Source organism: Panulirus ornatus, chromosome 11 (genome assembly GCF_036320965.1).
Source record: "Panulirus ornatus isolate Po-2019 chromosome 11, ASM3632096v1, whole genome shotgun sequence".
In the NCBI taxonomy this organism is placed as follows: Eukaryota; Metazoa; Arthropoda; class Malacostraca; order Decapoda; family Palinuridae; genus Panulirus; species Panulirus ornatus.
In genome coordinates, this window is record NC_092234.1 from 29966881 (window position 1) to 29982095 (window position 15215).

Sequence of the window (15215 nt, forward strand, 5' to 3'; positions counted from 1 at the left end):
AGGTTACACCAGTGCTGGGACCTGACAACACATCAAGGTTACGCCAGTGCTGGGACCTGACAACACATCAAGGTTACACCAGTGCTGTGACCTGACAACACATCAGGTTACACCAGTGCTGGGACCTGACAACACATCAGGTTACACCAGTGCCGGGACCTGACAACACATCAAGGTTACACCAGTACTGGGGCCTGACAACACATCAAGGTTACACCAGTGCTGGGACCTGACAACACATCAGGTTACACCAGTGCTGGGACCTGACAACACATCAAGGTTACACCAGTGCTGGGACCTGACAACACATCAAGGTTACACCAGTGCTGGGACCTGACAAAACATCAGGTTACACCAGTGCTGGGACCTGACAACACATCAGGTTACACAGTGCTGGGACCTGACAACACATCAGGTTACACCAGTGCTGTGACCTGACAACACATCAGGTTACACTAATGCTGGGGCCTGACAACACATCAAGGTTACACCAGTATTGTGACCTGACAACACATCAGGTTACACCAGTGCTGGGACCTGACAACACATCAAGGTTACACCAGTGCTGGGACCTGACAACACATCAGGTTACACCAGTGCTGGGACCTGACAACACATCAAGGTTACACCAGTGCTGTGACCTGAAAACACATCACTGTTACATCAGTGGTGTTAGCTTGGCGATACATCTCTGATGATAGCTTAGGACAGCTGTGTGGTAAGCTAAGGCCACAATAACCTCAGATCGGCTCCCATTATCTGTGGCCTACACTCACATAACCAAGTGATGGCACAGCATCCTTGTACTGTTGTGTGCTAGCGTACTAAGAAGAATCTTATGACACACACTGATACTACAATTAAACGTACAAAATGTTGCACCCAAACACATATCTTTAAACGCACATAACAATCTATCACACATGCAATTAAACGTACAAAATGTTGCACCCAAACACATATCTTTAAACGCACATAACAATCTATCACACATGCAATTAAACGTACAAAATGTTGCACCCAAACACATATCTTTAAACGCACATAACAATCTATCACACATGCAATTAAACGTACAAAATGTTGCACCAATACATACATCTTTAAACGCACATAACAATCCACCACACATGCATACTTTCATCTTGAACATACATAAACAATGCAAAACAGCACAACACTCGACACTCTCATCTTTAAAAACACATACACAGTACACCACACACCCATACTCTCATCTTTAAACACCCACAAACGATACATCATCTATACTCTCATCTTCATACGCATTTAAACAGAACACCATACATCCATACTTTCATCTTTAGATGTTTATAAACAGCGCAAAACAGCAAAACACACACACACACATACACACATATATATATATATATATATATATATATATATATATATATATATATATATATATATATATATATATATATATATATATATTTTTTTTTTTTTCAAACTATTCGCCATTTCCCGCGTTAGCGAGGTAGCGTTAAGAACAGAGGACTGGGCCATTGAGGGAATATCCTCACCTGGCCCCCTTCTCTGTTCCTTCTTTTGGAAAATTAAAAAAATTGAGAGGGGAGGATTTCCAGCCCCCCCGCTCCCTCCCCTTTTAGTCGCCTTCTACGACACGCAGGGAATACGTGGGAAGTATTCTTTCTCCCCTATCCTACCTCGCAAACGCGGAAGACAGCGACAAAAAAAAAAAAAAAAAAAAAAAAAAAAAAAAAAATATATATATATATATATATATATATATATATATATATATATATATATATATATACATATATATATATATATATATATATATATATATATATATATATATATATATATATACACTTTCATCTTTAAATGCATATACACAGTACACTAGACATCCATACTCTTATCTTTAAACGCACATAATACACCACACAACCACATTTTCTTTTCTCCGTTAGAAAATGTTCAAGCACATATCCAGCTCGTTAACACACAAGCTTTACACAAGACATGAGCAGCTGGCTACCATTTCTGGTGTAGGTAATGTGAGTGGATGATTACATTCTGTCTAACTGGCTCACCTGTCATTCACCCTGTCGAGCTCTCGCCAACAGACTGGTACTCTGATGAATCATAATTTACACTTGTCTAGCCACTGGTGAAGGAGAAAGTCATAATTGCTCTTAAATGAACTTCCCAATCTACATTCCTCGTTTTTGCTGAATGGCAATTATAAGCTACAAATCAATCCTGAATACTGCAATACTGGGAAAAAATAATCTCCTTTCAACATCACACACACACACACACACACACACACACACACACACACACACACTGATATATATATATATATATATATATATATATATATATATATATATATATATATATATATATATATATATATATTTGTGACAGTGGAGGAGACAGTGACAGTGGAGGAAATTCGTTTACATGGGGTACTAAAGCTTACAGAAGACTTGAAAAGAAATACCAGTGAATTTTTCATGTCACAGAGGAGGTGCAAATGATGTCAGTCGCGGATCTGAGGCAAAGTAGGTGTGTCACATATTTCTAAACGTAACTACAGTGCAGCTCTAACCTATATTAAACTGTTCAATATGATTACAATCCTGTTGATAACGAAGAAAAGAATGTACTTAGCCTCAGTCAGAGCAAGACACTAGCTCTCTTGCATCCATTACAACAAGTGAAATCAGATAAATCTAGCCTTCAGAAGCTGTCTGGATCGAGATTATCAAAGGCTTTAATCATATCTTTTTTTTTTTCTAACTGGTATCAAATCACCTCTTACTTTCTCTTCTTTAAGCTAAATAAGTTTACCTCAGCCAGTTGGCTCTCAGTCCATCGGTTTCCTAGTCCGGGAATCATCTTGGTTGCTCGACGCTTTATCTACAATCGGACGATATATATATATATATATATATATATATATATATATATATATATATATATATATGCGAGGTAGCGCTACCTCGCAAATGCGGGAGACAGCGGCAAAAAAAAAAAAAAAAAAAAATATATATATATATATATATATATATATATATATATATATATATATATATATATATAAAGCAGGTTGACTAAAACTGAGCACAACATTTAAGCCGACAACGTACTACTGAACTGTACAAAGTAAGGAGTATTTCTCTATCTTACGATCGAAGGCCCCCTGTCTATGCATTCAAGAACTCTCTTCGCCTATTTACCGCTTACTTGGCTTTAAAGCAACATAGATTATTACACGTATGTCTTTTTCTTCATTAATCTTTTCTTGTTCAAAACAATTTATATAATAGCTGTCTTGTCCATTTTACAGCCAATGAAAAAAAAATGCATTTATCGATATCAAAATCAATTTGCCAACTGTGAGCCCAGTTCATCAGTTTATCTATGTCACTTCAAAGCTGTGGACGTTCAATTTCTGTTGCAAATATATTTTCATGCTTAGTAACGTCAATGAATTTTGATACCTTACAATGCAGCAAGAAATGATCCGGGAGCTGATCCCTGTGACACGCCACTTTTTACGTCTAACCTCGTTTTCGGCCACTCCACCAATTGCCGAACCACCAAATTACAACCCCATCCATAGCATGTGACATGAGCTTGTAGTAATCTCTGATGCGGGACTTCATTAAATACGTTTTGAGAATATAAACAGATAACAGTTACTGTATATTCAATAAGCTGATAATATCATAAAAGACATCATGATGGTTTGTCACACATAAACGATTTTGTTGAAAACTATGCTGAGAATAGTTTAATTCATAATTATGCGATGATTCTATAATTGATTCGGGCAGGAACTAACTACTTTATTTGAAGGTTTGGCTGTGGCTGACTTTCCATCTTGAGAAACGTTTCCCAAAGCAAGTAACACTGAAACGTGCAGTCAAGGGCCTAACTATCTCAATTTTCGCTTTTCTGATGTCCTCGTGTAAAGCTCATCTGAAGTTGCTGGTTTACTGATTCTCATTCCATCTTGTCGGTTTCACAACAAAGTGGATGACGGCACACTCAAGCAAGTTTAGGTAGAGCCACGCCCGGACCTACTAGAAAAAGGATTCTCTCCCTGAAGATGCTGGTTTGTTAGAATTGCCCACTGTAACTGAATCGCGTTCATTACAATTTCCGCTACTAGCCACCGAGTCTTTCCACAACCGCTGGTTATATGTGCATAACGGCTTCTAATCATGTCTTTATATTTTCGACTAATCTTACCTTTATTTTCCACCGAAATATAATCGATATCATCAACAGCTGCAATATCTTTCAGCACAGGAGTAACGAGATTCAACACAGAGCAAGGCACCATCGCCCACCGTATTTCCTCTATCACCTTCAGTGTGCCTACCTTCAATTTGCGCATTCGCCAAGGGAATCTCTATCTTTAAAACCTAACCCTAAGATTCCGAGATACAGATCATATAGTTTCCTCCAAATGCACACGTCTCGAACTCGGAAAATCTGAAGTGTACACAGATGAGAGGAATGTTGTGGCACCAGACGTTGCTGTGTGGAGTAACTTATGGGTTGGACGGAAGCGCAGCACGTGAGCTGCCTTACTTTACCAACTAAACACACGTGTCGGCTCAATGATGTGCCTGCCGGGGCACACACTATCCAAATCGTTCAGGTGTAGGCCGTCCTGCATACCAAGCTGTATATAAAGATACTTAAGGATACTTCCACAACTTTAAGAGCTCCATTTCCTTCCAGTAGACGAAGAGTCACTAACCAATCATTACAACAGAAACCTTTTTTTTATATATATATATATATATATATATATATATAAGAAAATATGTAAAAAAAAAAAATGCAGTTTGTAAGAGAATTATGCTGGCCTCTTGTACCTCCTATATCTTAAGGCTAAACACCACGTGATGACGTGTAATAATAGCCCCAGCAACTACTTTATCCATATCCTATACCCAAGTGCCTTGCAACTGCCATATCCTGAGCTTAACCTAAAGTCCCTCCTCCTGCAAATGCTTAATTCCATAGTCTAGCCCTTTATGATGAACCATTGTTATTCGTTTAAAGAAAATGGTAATCCATATGATAAGAAAAATAAATAATAATTTATTCATAAATGTCCAGTCCTAATCAGGTTTCTGACTCAACTGTTGTAAGTACATGAAGATACTTTCGCATTTACAGCGTTAAGAACAGTCTTGGATCATGTATTTCTCGCTTGTGGTGTTCCCACTCGGAGGAGGAGTCCGAGAACACACACACACACACACACACACACACACACACACACACACACACACACACACACACATATATATATATATATATATATATATATATATATATATATATATATATATATATATATATATATGTATATATATATATATATATATATATATATATATATATATATATATATATATATATATATATATATGTGTGTGTGTGTGTGTGTGTGTGTGTGTTGGAAAGGATCACAATTTTGGCCGTGATCAAAATATTCCTATGAGTTCACGGGAAAAATGAAACACGATAAGTTCCCAAGTGCACTTTCGTGTAATAATCACATCATCAGGGGAGACACAAGAGAGAAATATAAGTCAGTTGATATACATCGAAGAGACGAAGCTACGACCAAATGGCGTCCTAGCTTCGTCTCTTTGATGTATATTAACTGACTTATATTTCTCTCCTATGTCCCCCCTGATGATGTGATTATTACATGAAAGTGCACTTTGGAACTTATCGTGTTTCATTTTCACCGTGGACTCATAGGAATATATATATATATATATATATATATATATATATATATATATATATATATATATATATATATATATATAAATATATATATATATATATATATATATATATATATATATATATATATATATATATATATATATATATCTGCCCCACAAATCTTATGAGGTTCCAAGTTCGAAAACCGGAAAAAGAAAAACCTGATCAGATATGAAGTTTCTTCTTTTGGTTCTAGGCAAACTGTTCCATAAACAATCGATCGATCGATCGATCAGCACCAACGCCATCAGACAAACCACCTCACCACCCCCTTCACCTAAACCAAGCCAGATCTCCTCGACACCCAGTGATCTCTCGCCTAAACCTCACCTGACTTTGGTTCCGTCAGCTCGGGTTTAATAATGTCGGCTCTCCCTCTGTAGCCGAGTGGAAGCGTGTTAGCGGGGGTGGTGGTGGTGGTGAAATGCGGCGCGATCAATGGATTGCGGAGATCGGCTGTTATCGCGTAACATAAACACCAGCTCGTGAGGACTGGTCAGTCCCACCCATCATGACCTGGTGATGGATCGTGAGCCGGTGAGTGGGGCAGGGGAGGAGTCAACCTGGCGTGTCTGGCGGGTGGGAGTTGCATTACTCTACAGCTGTACCTGGAGGTACATCAGTCAACACCTGCTACACTTGGAATGAGTTTAGTGAACAATTAGACCTGGAATTATGACAGCTCGACATGGAGGCATATTAGTCAACAGCTGGACCTAGCCAACAGCTGGATCTGGAGTATCATCAGCCAATGGCTTGGACCAAGATAAACATATTCAGAAGTGTATCAGCCTGATGATGCAATGAGAACACAATTTCTCACGAACCTGAAGATTCACGAAGTATACACACGAGACAATATATCTACTTTTCCAATTCTCCAGTGGAGCTTCATGTTTCCTTGCATACATATTCACATATGACTATCTTTGGCATTTGCTTTATGGTTATCCTTGTTAATAAAACAAATTAACATGATATAAAAGGATCATTAGAAGACTTGGAATCTGTGATGCTGTTAGTAATAATATCTACATCATACAATTCAGTATTACGAACATGCTGTTCTCTAAGGACTGTACAAGTTTGAAAGCACTGGAACCGATATAAATTATGAAAAAGAACGTCAGAGCACAATGTTTATATACTTTTCCCTCGAGCATTCCCATGGCGAGCACTTTGTTTTATTATTCATTCATCAGCTAGACAGGACAATGAAGCTGTCTATCCATGTACCCATGGTCACTGGGCTCCTCCCGTGACCCTGCCCTGCAACCTTGCTCATGTCTCCAGCCAGACACCAACACCTTCCACCTCCACCTCTCCGAAATTCATTTTAAATACAAGTTTATAACCACATTCCAGTGTTCCTTACCTCCTCCTCCTATAAGGTACAAGTCCCTCCGTCCGCGACATTCCCTCAAAACCCAATTTTGTGTCTCGAAGGTCTGGGAGGCGACGCTGATGGATCCCGCTGATAACCCCACCCACGCCAACGCCCATGACCACCCCCATGTGGTCGGGGAGGATGCATGGGTGGCAGTAATGGGTGGTTTTAAACAACACACCGCCGCCCGCCCGACTTACCGGCCGCGGTCCTCACGGCTGGCGTCCACCCCGTACTTCCAACCCTCATCATTTAGCTCCACCAACACGGCCGCCACACCCTGGGTTGTCTGGCAAATCCGCCAGGTCAAGACGTAGAGCCTGGCCAGGTACTCTACCAGCATCACGTAGCGCCATAGGGAAACACAACGAGCATTACGGAATTATGTGTCAGACAACGCTACAAGCTTCATCCATCGGGTGCTATGCTTCAGGCAACACTATAAGACTCAGAAGGACACATGCGTTAGACACTATAAGCCTCTCAGAGAGTTATGCTTCAGGCAACACTATAGAACTCACTAGGATTTATGTCTCAGGCAAAACTATAAGTCTCGTCACGGGGGCTATACCACAGGCAGGATGGTATCTCACAAAGGGGGTTATGCTTCAAGCCTACTATACGTAAAATCAGCAGTTATGCTTCAGGCGACACTATAACCACACTGGGAGTTAGATTTCAGGCAAACTATAGCCTTGCCAGGGGTTATGCCTAAGACCATGAATATAAACCACAAAAGGAGTTATGTTTCAAGCAGCATTATAACCCTCACCAGGATTATGTTGATGGTGACGATGATGATGTTGGCCGATGGTGTTCGGGCACCTCTGGGATCTGCAAAAATGTCTACATTCAGGATCAGGAAGGATATTCACCACAACCTCACATCCAGCAACATGCACCACCAACCTACAACCGTCATGACTTACGTATTCTACAACCATAACAGTTAACAGTCAGATGTGTGGGAGCTCAACATAAGGGCAGTGCTCGAATCTGATAAATCAAAGTGAAAGATAATACTACATGAAAGATTAGACCAAACCTCGAAGACGCCAAGATATCACAAATCTTAACAGAACTTAAAAAAGCTGCTAAACTTGCAGCAAAGAATAATCAAAATTGCTACGTTTTTGCTTTATTTTTCAAGGCATTTACTATCTGGGTTGGCCATTCAAGTACCAACAGCTGTGAAACCAGACCCTTTCCATTCTCAATCTTGCGTATCGGTATCACTATCACTCGAAAAATCTGATCTTATACAAAATCATAACTGAAATCTACCAATAAACATGTTGACCTAACCATATCTACTATAATGATAGTTCTGTGGATCTTGCAGATACATTATCATGGCAAATTCATCCGCTTTAGTCACTTACAGAACAAGACAGATACGTGTACTGAAATATCTATATATAGATATAAGATTCCTCAACACCTCGCCATACGTTATATCCATCAATAAATCATGTGCAACACATCATGATTATATATTTCCCATCTAATTGTTCAGAGGTGTACTCTCATTCACTACTTAGCTCCTGTCACAGAAATATTTAAGTTCTGAATATCAAAAACGTTACTCAGTTCAGTTCAAGAAACACAAAAATAAAAATCTGCTTTGTCAAAATAAAGTGGTATATGTCGTACAGATAAACATATTAGACAAGTTTTTGGGTGCATCGTGAACCTACGAAAACAGACCCTTTTTTTAATGATAAATCGAAGTAAAAGATATAATCATTATTGCTTGTTGGCTTTTTTATGAATATACTATATTCCAACACGTGATCTTAATAGCGTCTCAAATACCTAAATACATGGTTTTACTAACCCTCAACTTCCCTACAGAAGTTCCTCACTTCCTCTCTACATCTGCAGTATTTTGTCCAAGAAATCATTCGTTGGTCTTATGTAAAAAAAAACACATTTAAGTGATCACTTAACAAGCTTTATCAAATTCCTAGTTAGACTTGCATTCTCTAAAATAGTTTTGCACAAAAGGAACCTGAGGAAAATGAGTACTTTCTTAACCACATAAAATCCACGTAATGAAATGGTACTCTTCCTTGTCCTAACATTATGGATAACTGTACCAATTTTCTGAATATCAGGAGAATAAATAAATGCAGAGTTCCAGCAGCAATTTTCAAGAAGGATTCCCAGTAATATACATAATAATCCCTGGCTTCCTCTAAGGTTATTTTCAACTAACCACAAAAATAATCTATATGAAATACAGGGATAATAATTCTACATTCCAGTTGCCCAGTCTCTTAACCCTGCACATATCAGGTCTTTACTCCTACGTACACACACACACACACACACACACACACACACACACAAACACACACACACACACCTAACCCAGAATAATGAGGCAATTCAACAGAAAAATCTATTTCAGTGTCGCCCTGTTTACCTTTAATGTATTCATACACTGATCAATCATCCTTTCAGAAATGATACTGCAATGACCAACAAACTAATAAAACAAAGTGACATAGAAATCTGATCTAAATGCACAACTGACTATAATGGGAATCACAACTAAACCAAAAAATTAATCAATACTTTCATGAACACTTCTCCAGTCTGGCCTCCCAGTTCAACAAGTATCTGTCCAACAGTAAAAAGGATTGCTCTGACGACCACAGAACTCCCTCAACCTCTCTCAAACCCCTCACAGATTTTGTGCTTCCTAAAACGGTGGGCCACAGAGGATGTCATAGGTTCAATTTCATGATTAATTTGTAAACTTGTTGATTGCTTTTTCAAGCCCAATAGTTAATTTTTACTATGACTACATAAAAACATACGCATTTTACCGGTTGACAAATGAAGAGGTGGGCCATAAGTCTTGAAATAAGCTATAGTGGGCTATCATCTCAAAAATTTGGCTGAGAACGATTGCCCTATCCAAATGAAATAGCAACTGCTATTCGTCATATAAGTATCATAATATGTATTCTATATGAAATACTCCAACAATATCTAACATCCACCGGAGGTATATCATCTTCAATCAAAAGATATCCCAAAGTACTGTTCCTGACTTGTATACAAGTCAGTTAAGAGTACCTTGGCATATTCTTTGATCAAAAATATACGAGCACCTACCAAAGATCAGACCCATATTCAATAATGGGAATCTATAATGCTGCAGTAACAAGATACCAATGTCTCCTCTTTCAATATTCAGTAAAACTTTTGAAAAAAAAATGTATATATATATACAGCTTAACTAAATATTACATGCTAACTCAATTTCTTTTGCAAAATAATTTGGTTTCTCCAAAGAATGCAAGTAAATGAGATGCCTTCTCATTAAACTTATTTTTGAAGCTATCAATACATAATAAATAATAAGCATACTTCTTTATTTTCCAGAGAATTTAAGATAAATCATGACACTTACTACCAAAATTACCGCTGAGATATTGGAGGAGACAATTTGTGTTACATCAATAATCGACTCTTATCCACTGGTTATATCAGCTAGATCACTTTTGTCATTTACATGTTCAAAACACTTATTTGTTGATGACTGTAGTCTGTATTCAAATTTGGAGGATCAATAATCTACGTTCATCCACTAATTCTGAGCGAAAGATTCATTCTTGGATTATATCTGATAAACGATAATTTTGGCTCTTATGAAAAGAAAAATCACCCACGTCTTACAAAAAAATTACCCACATCAGTCTGCAGCCCACTTCCTTAACACGCCTTCACACATTCCCACCACTTCTCCAGCAGATGTGCTCTCTCTCTCTCTCTCTCTCTCTCTCTCTCTCTCTCTCTCTCTCTCTCTCTCTCTCTCTCTCTCCCAACACACACACACACAATAAAAAAAAAAAAAGTGCTATACTTCTAGTACATTCCCAAACCATTCTCTCCCCTTCCAATAAAAAACAAACGTAACAAAATTGGTTACAACATGGAATCGCCAGGCTGCGCTGCCTGTCGCTGACATGACTGCTTTCCATTAAATCCTGGTGTTGCGTTCTCTCCAAGAACATTACCCACTTATACATTCATTAACATTTTCCATAATACACGCAACTCTCCCTACTGTCACCTTATCTAATATCGTTCACTGATATATAATACCCAAAATCATGCTCTATACGTGGTACCGAATTCTCTAAACACTTAACTAGCCTTGCACAAGAAATCACTCAATATCCAAAGCGAATAGTTATATAGAGTAAAAGTAACCTTTTACTGATGATTATTACTATCTTTACTGATGATTATTACTACCTTGCTAGCGATAATTGCACACGAAATCATCAATACTTGTCAAATGTAGTAACTAGGTACCAAGTACACTAGCCAGCTAAAAAATTTCAGTATCCTAGCCTAACCAAGTCGATGCCCGTGGCTTCTCTTGAAATCTTACCTGGTCTATACTCGCTAATATATTATCTTCACCACCTCCGAACACTTAACTAAAGCAATGCAGAGCTGCATCGGGATTTTCTTCAATGTTGTTAAGTTAAGTATCTGATTTGCTAGGTTTTGTCAGGTTAAGGAAGAACATCCCGATCGCGCTATTCATTTTTCTCAACTGGTGCCATGCAAAGTGCACAGAACAATATCTACGACCTATTGTTACTTAAAGCTAACATAGAAATAAATCTCGATACCCACATTACACTGCGAAGTCTAAAACAGGTTCACATAATGTTTCTGAGATAAAATCAGGTTGTGGTAATTTATAGATTAGTTCGTTTGTTTATTTTTGAACGCACATATCTGCATGATGGAGTAAGAGTTAAAAGAACCAACACAATATCTGAGCCTATTTACTTGTGCTTGTTGTAAAACAACAAGACTAGTATTATGTGGCGACGTACTGGATGGTCAACTTGTCTTAGACTTCGAAAATCATTCTGAGCCGACTAGGCTATTATTTGCACAATAACAAACAAACCGTTAAAGGCTACTTTTTGCGGAATAATGAAATGATACGCTGAACGCTTCTATTTGCACAATATCGAATAACATGTTGAAGGTAGTCCGCAAAATAACGAATAATGCTGGAAGATGATCACGTTGAAAAAAAAAAAAGGCCATGTACTTACCTCCTCTTACTGAAATTCATTGCCCCCCCCAAAAAAAAATTCAAATGCAATTGACGGTATTCTGCCAATACTTTTTTTTCTTTTTTAAAGAATAGTTAAACATTTCTCAAGGAGTTTATTACATACGTATTTGCTAACCTTCTGCAAGAACTTGTTTCTTATAATAATCCAGGATCATCAGAGGATTGCCACCTGCCCACCAACAACGTCTTTATAAAGTAAGTTAATTTAGGTTACGTTTTGTTATGGTCAGAACTGATCAAATTAGGTTAGGTTAAAACTAACCTAACCTAACCAATGATAGTTAAACTTAGGGCAGGGGGATTCTCAAGTGATCCTCCTAATCCAGCAATTCTTTTCCTACCATCACTTTTGAACAAAAGTTTCAAATTCACTAAGATATCTAATAGGATATCATAACAATCCTGACCCTGAGACAGTTTCAAATTCACTAAGATATCTAATAAGATATCATAATCCTGACCCTGAGACAGTTTCAAATTCACTAGGATATCTAATATGGTGTCACAACAATCCTGACCCTAAGACAGTTTCAAATTCACTAGGATATCTAATATGGTATCACAACAATCCTGACCCTAAGACAGTTTCAAATTCACTAGGATATCTAATAGTATATCTCAACAATCCTGACCCTGAGACAGTTTAAATTCACTAGGATATCTAATACGACATCTCAACAATCCTGACCCCGAGACAGTTTTGAGCCACAACATTAGGAAGATCACAGTCAAAGAGCTACACGAGATTCTCCGCCCGCTGATCTTTGGTTGACATGATGTTCCGCATCGAAAACAGTTTTGTAAACTGGATATATAAGTTCCATACAGTTCCTTGTGATCATAAATATACCTGCAATGCCCCCATTCGTCTTCTCTTTCGTACTGAACAATATCAAATTGCCGATGGAAGTACATCAGGGAAAATGTGAAGTTAATTAATGTAAAAGTAGGTAATACACGAGTAAAAATCCAACAGGATTTATAAAAATCTAACCTAACCTCCCTTGCAATCAAGATTCACCTTCAAGTTCTGTATTCTAGTCAAAATATACCAATAAACCCATGACTGAGTATCGTGCAAATTTCGCCTTTGTCAACAGACAACACGGATTAATATGCGATTCCCAGATAATACGCTTATGAAAAATAAATCCAATGTTGCATTAGCATAATAATGTTTCCTATCCTTGAAATCTATTATATTCCTAATGTTAGTACCATCAAATGAAATATTCCATAACTGTATCCCTCAAGTTCATTTACAGCTATAAAGAACAGTTGAGTTACCAAACTACCAGCTTGCTTTACCACACAGAATTTCCCTAAAAAATAAACACCAACAAGCATCTATATATGTTGCATGACCCTGACAGTGGATAGGCCTAAAGCCCACATAACTAGCCAACCATCATACGTGATGTAACCCTACTGTAAACTCTGTAAGGTTCCATTTAATATCTAGATATTTGCCTGGTCTCATTTTAACAACTAGGCTATAATCCACTGTATACCAAACAAACGCCTATCTTAAATTTATCTTAGGCTATATTCCACTGTATACCTAGCACCTGCTTGGTGTAAATACATTACGCTATAATCCACTGTCCACCAAGCACATTCCAAATTCACTTGATTCCTAAGAGTTGATCTACACACCTGACTATCATAATCAAAACCTGTTGCCTTTGACTTTGCATACAAGTCTAAGCACTTACCTTTATCATTCCCTCTGTGAGGGAGATATGACAAACTACCGACGACGCACACACTAGCAAATCCACTTCTGATGTGTGTTACTCAAGAGCACCGGGAGCCACAAATGACAACAAACCCTTGGCCTACGCTTCATCAGTCCTCGCCAACCTTCGGTAAGGACTTAACCATGTTTTTTCCCATCACAATCATGTGAAATGTGTGTTTTTCACTGATATCACCTTCTGGCAATAATGTCAACCTAAGAATGATCTGCTAATAATCACAACAGCGAGCGTTGGGCCACTTCGAGAGGAAGATCACAGCTAAAATGCACGACACGTCTCGCTACCAACTGATTTCAGGCCGAAATAACGATGAACCGATGGAAAATATTTTGAGGACGATTATTTTCACGTAATAATCTCCTGATGAATTCGACCATCTTATAGTTTCATAAACCTCTGACATACAACTTTATAAGCAAAGATATTCCATAATCATATTATATAATTACTCTATTGCAATAGCAGGGGAAAAAACACCACCCCATTTACTTTGGTAAATTGAAAGGTTTTTTAATTCGCTCAATGTGTAAACAATTGAGAATCGTTTAAGACGCGAGTTAATGCAATACTTCCATGCATGGTAGTCAATGTTACGATCGACTATTCATTCTAAGTTATATAAAAAAATCTAAAACAGCTTAAAGTTAGGTTCTATTAACATTTATTCCCTGTTAACTGAAAGTCTCAACTTAGCCCCCGTGTTATATCCTGCAAGTGCCACAAAGTTGTCATCTCACGATACGACGTTTCTGTCAATTTAATAAAGTTTGAAAACTTTCTCGTGATTACCATTTGACTATTAGAGTTTCACATTCACGTTGCCCCGTCCTTATACACATCCAAAGCTATTACAATCTAACTTGGATAATTTCCTTATCCATATTCCGTATAGATAAAAAGGCTGTAGAGAAATCTATATTCTCTAGAGATGACCCTAGTTTCAGAAGCTTTGGCTAGACTTACTGATGAGGTAATGATGCAGGGCAGGTGTTCGCCATCATGGGGTAAAGAGAACTGCATCAGTGGTGGATAGGGAGGTGACATGAGGTAGGTCGGGGTGGTGAAGTGCGAGGAACTTTGATAGAGAATATTTTGGAGATTAAGGGTTGGTAAGAAAAAAGAA

At 38.0% G+C, this 15215-nt stretch overlaps 1 protein-coding gene across 1 annotated transcript in view; it reads right to left on the bottom strand.

Moving 5' to 3' along the window:
* The window catches only part of LOC139751382 (protein-L-histidine N-pros-methyltransferase-like), a 744750-nt gene extending 730470 nt beyond the window's left edge, over nt 1-14280 (bottom strand). The window contains exon 1 of the mRNA XM_071666753.1: nt 14048-14280. The gene's annotated coding sequence lies outside the window, so the exon portion shown is untranslated. The remainder of the gene's footprint in view (nt 1-14047) is intronic.
* Between the last annotated feature and the right edge of the window lie 935 nt (nt 14281-15215).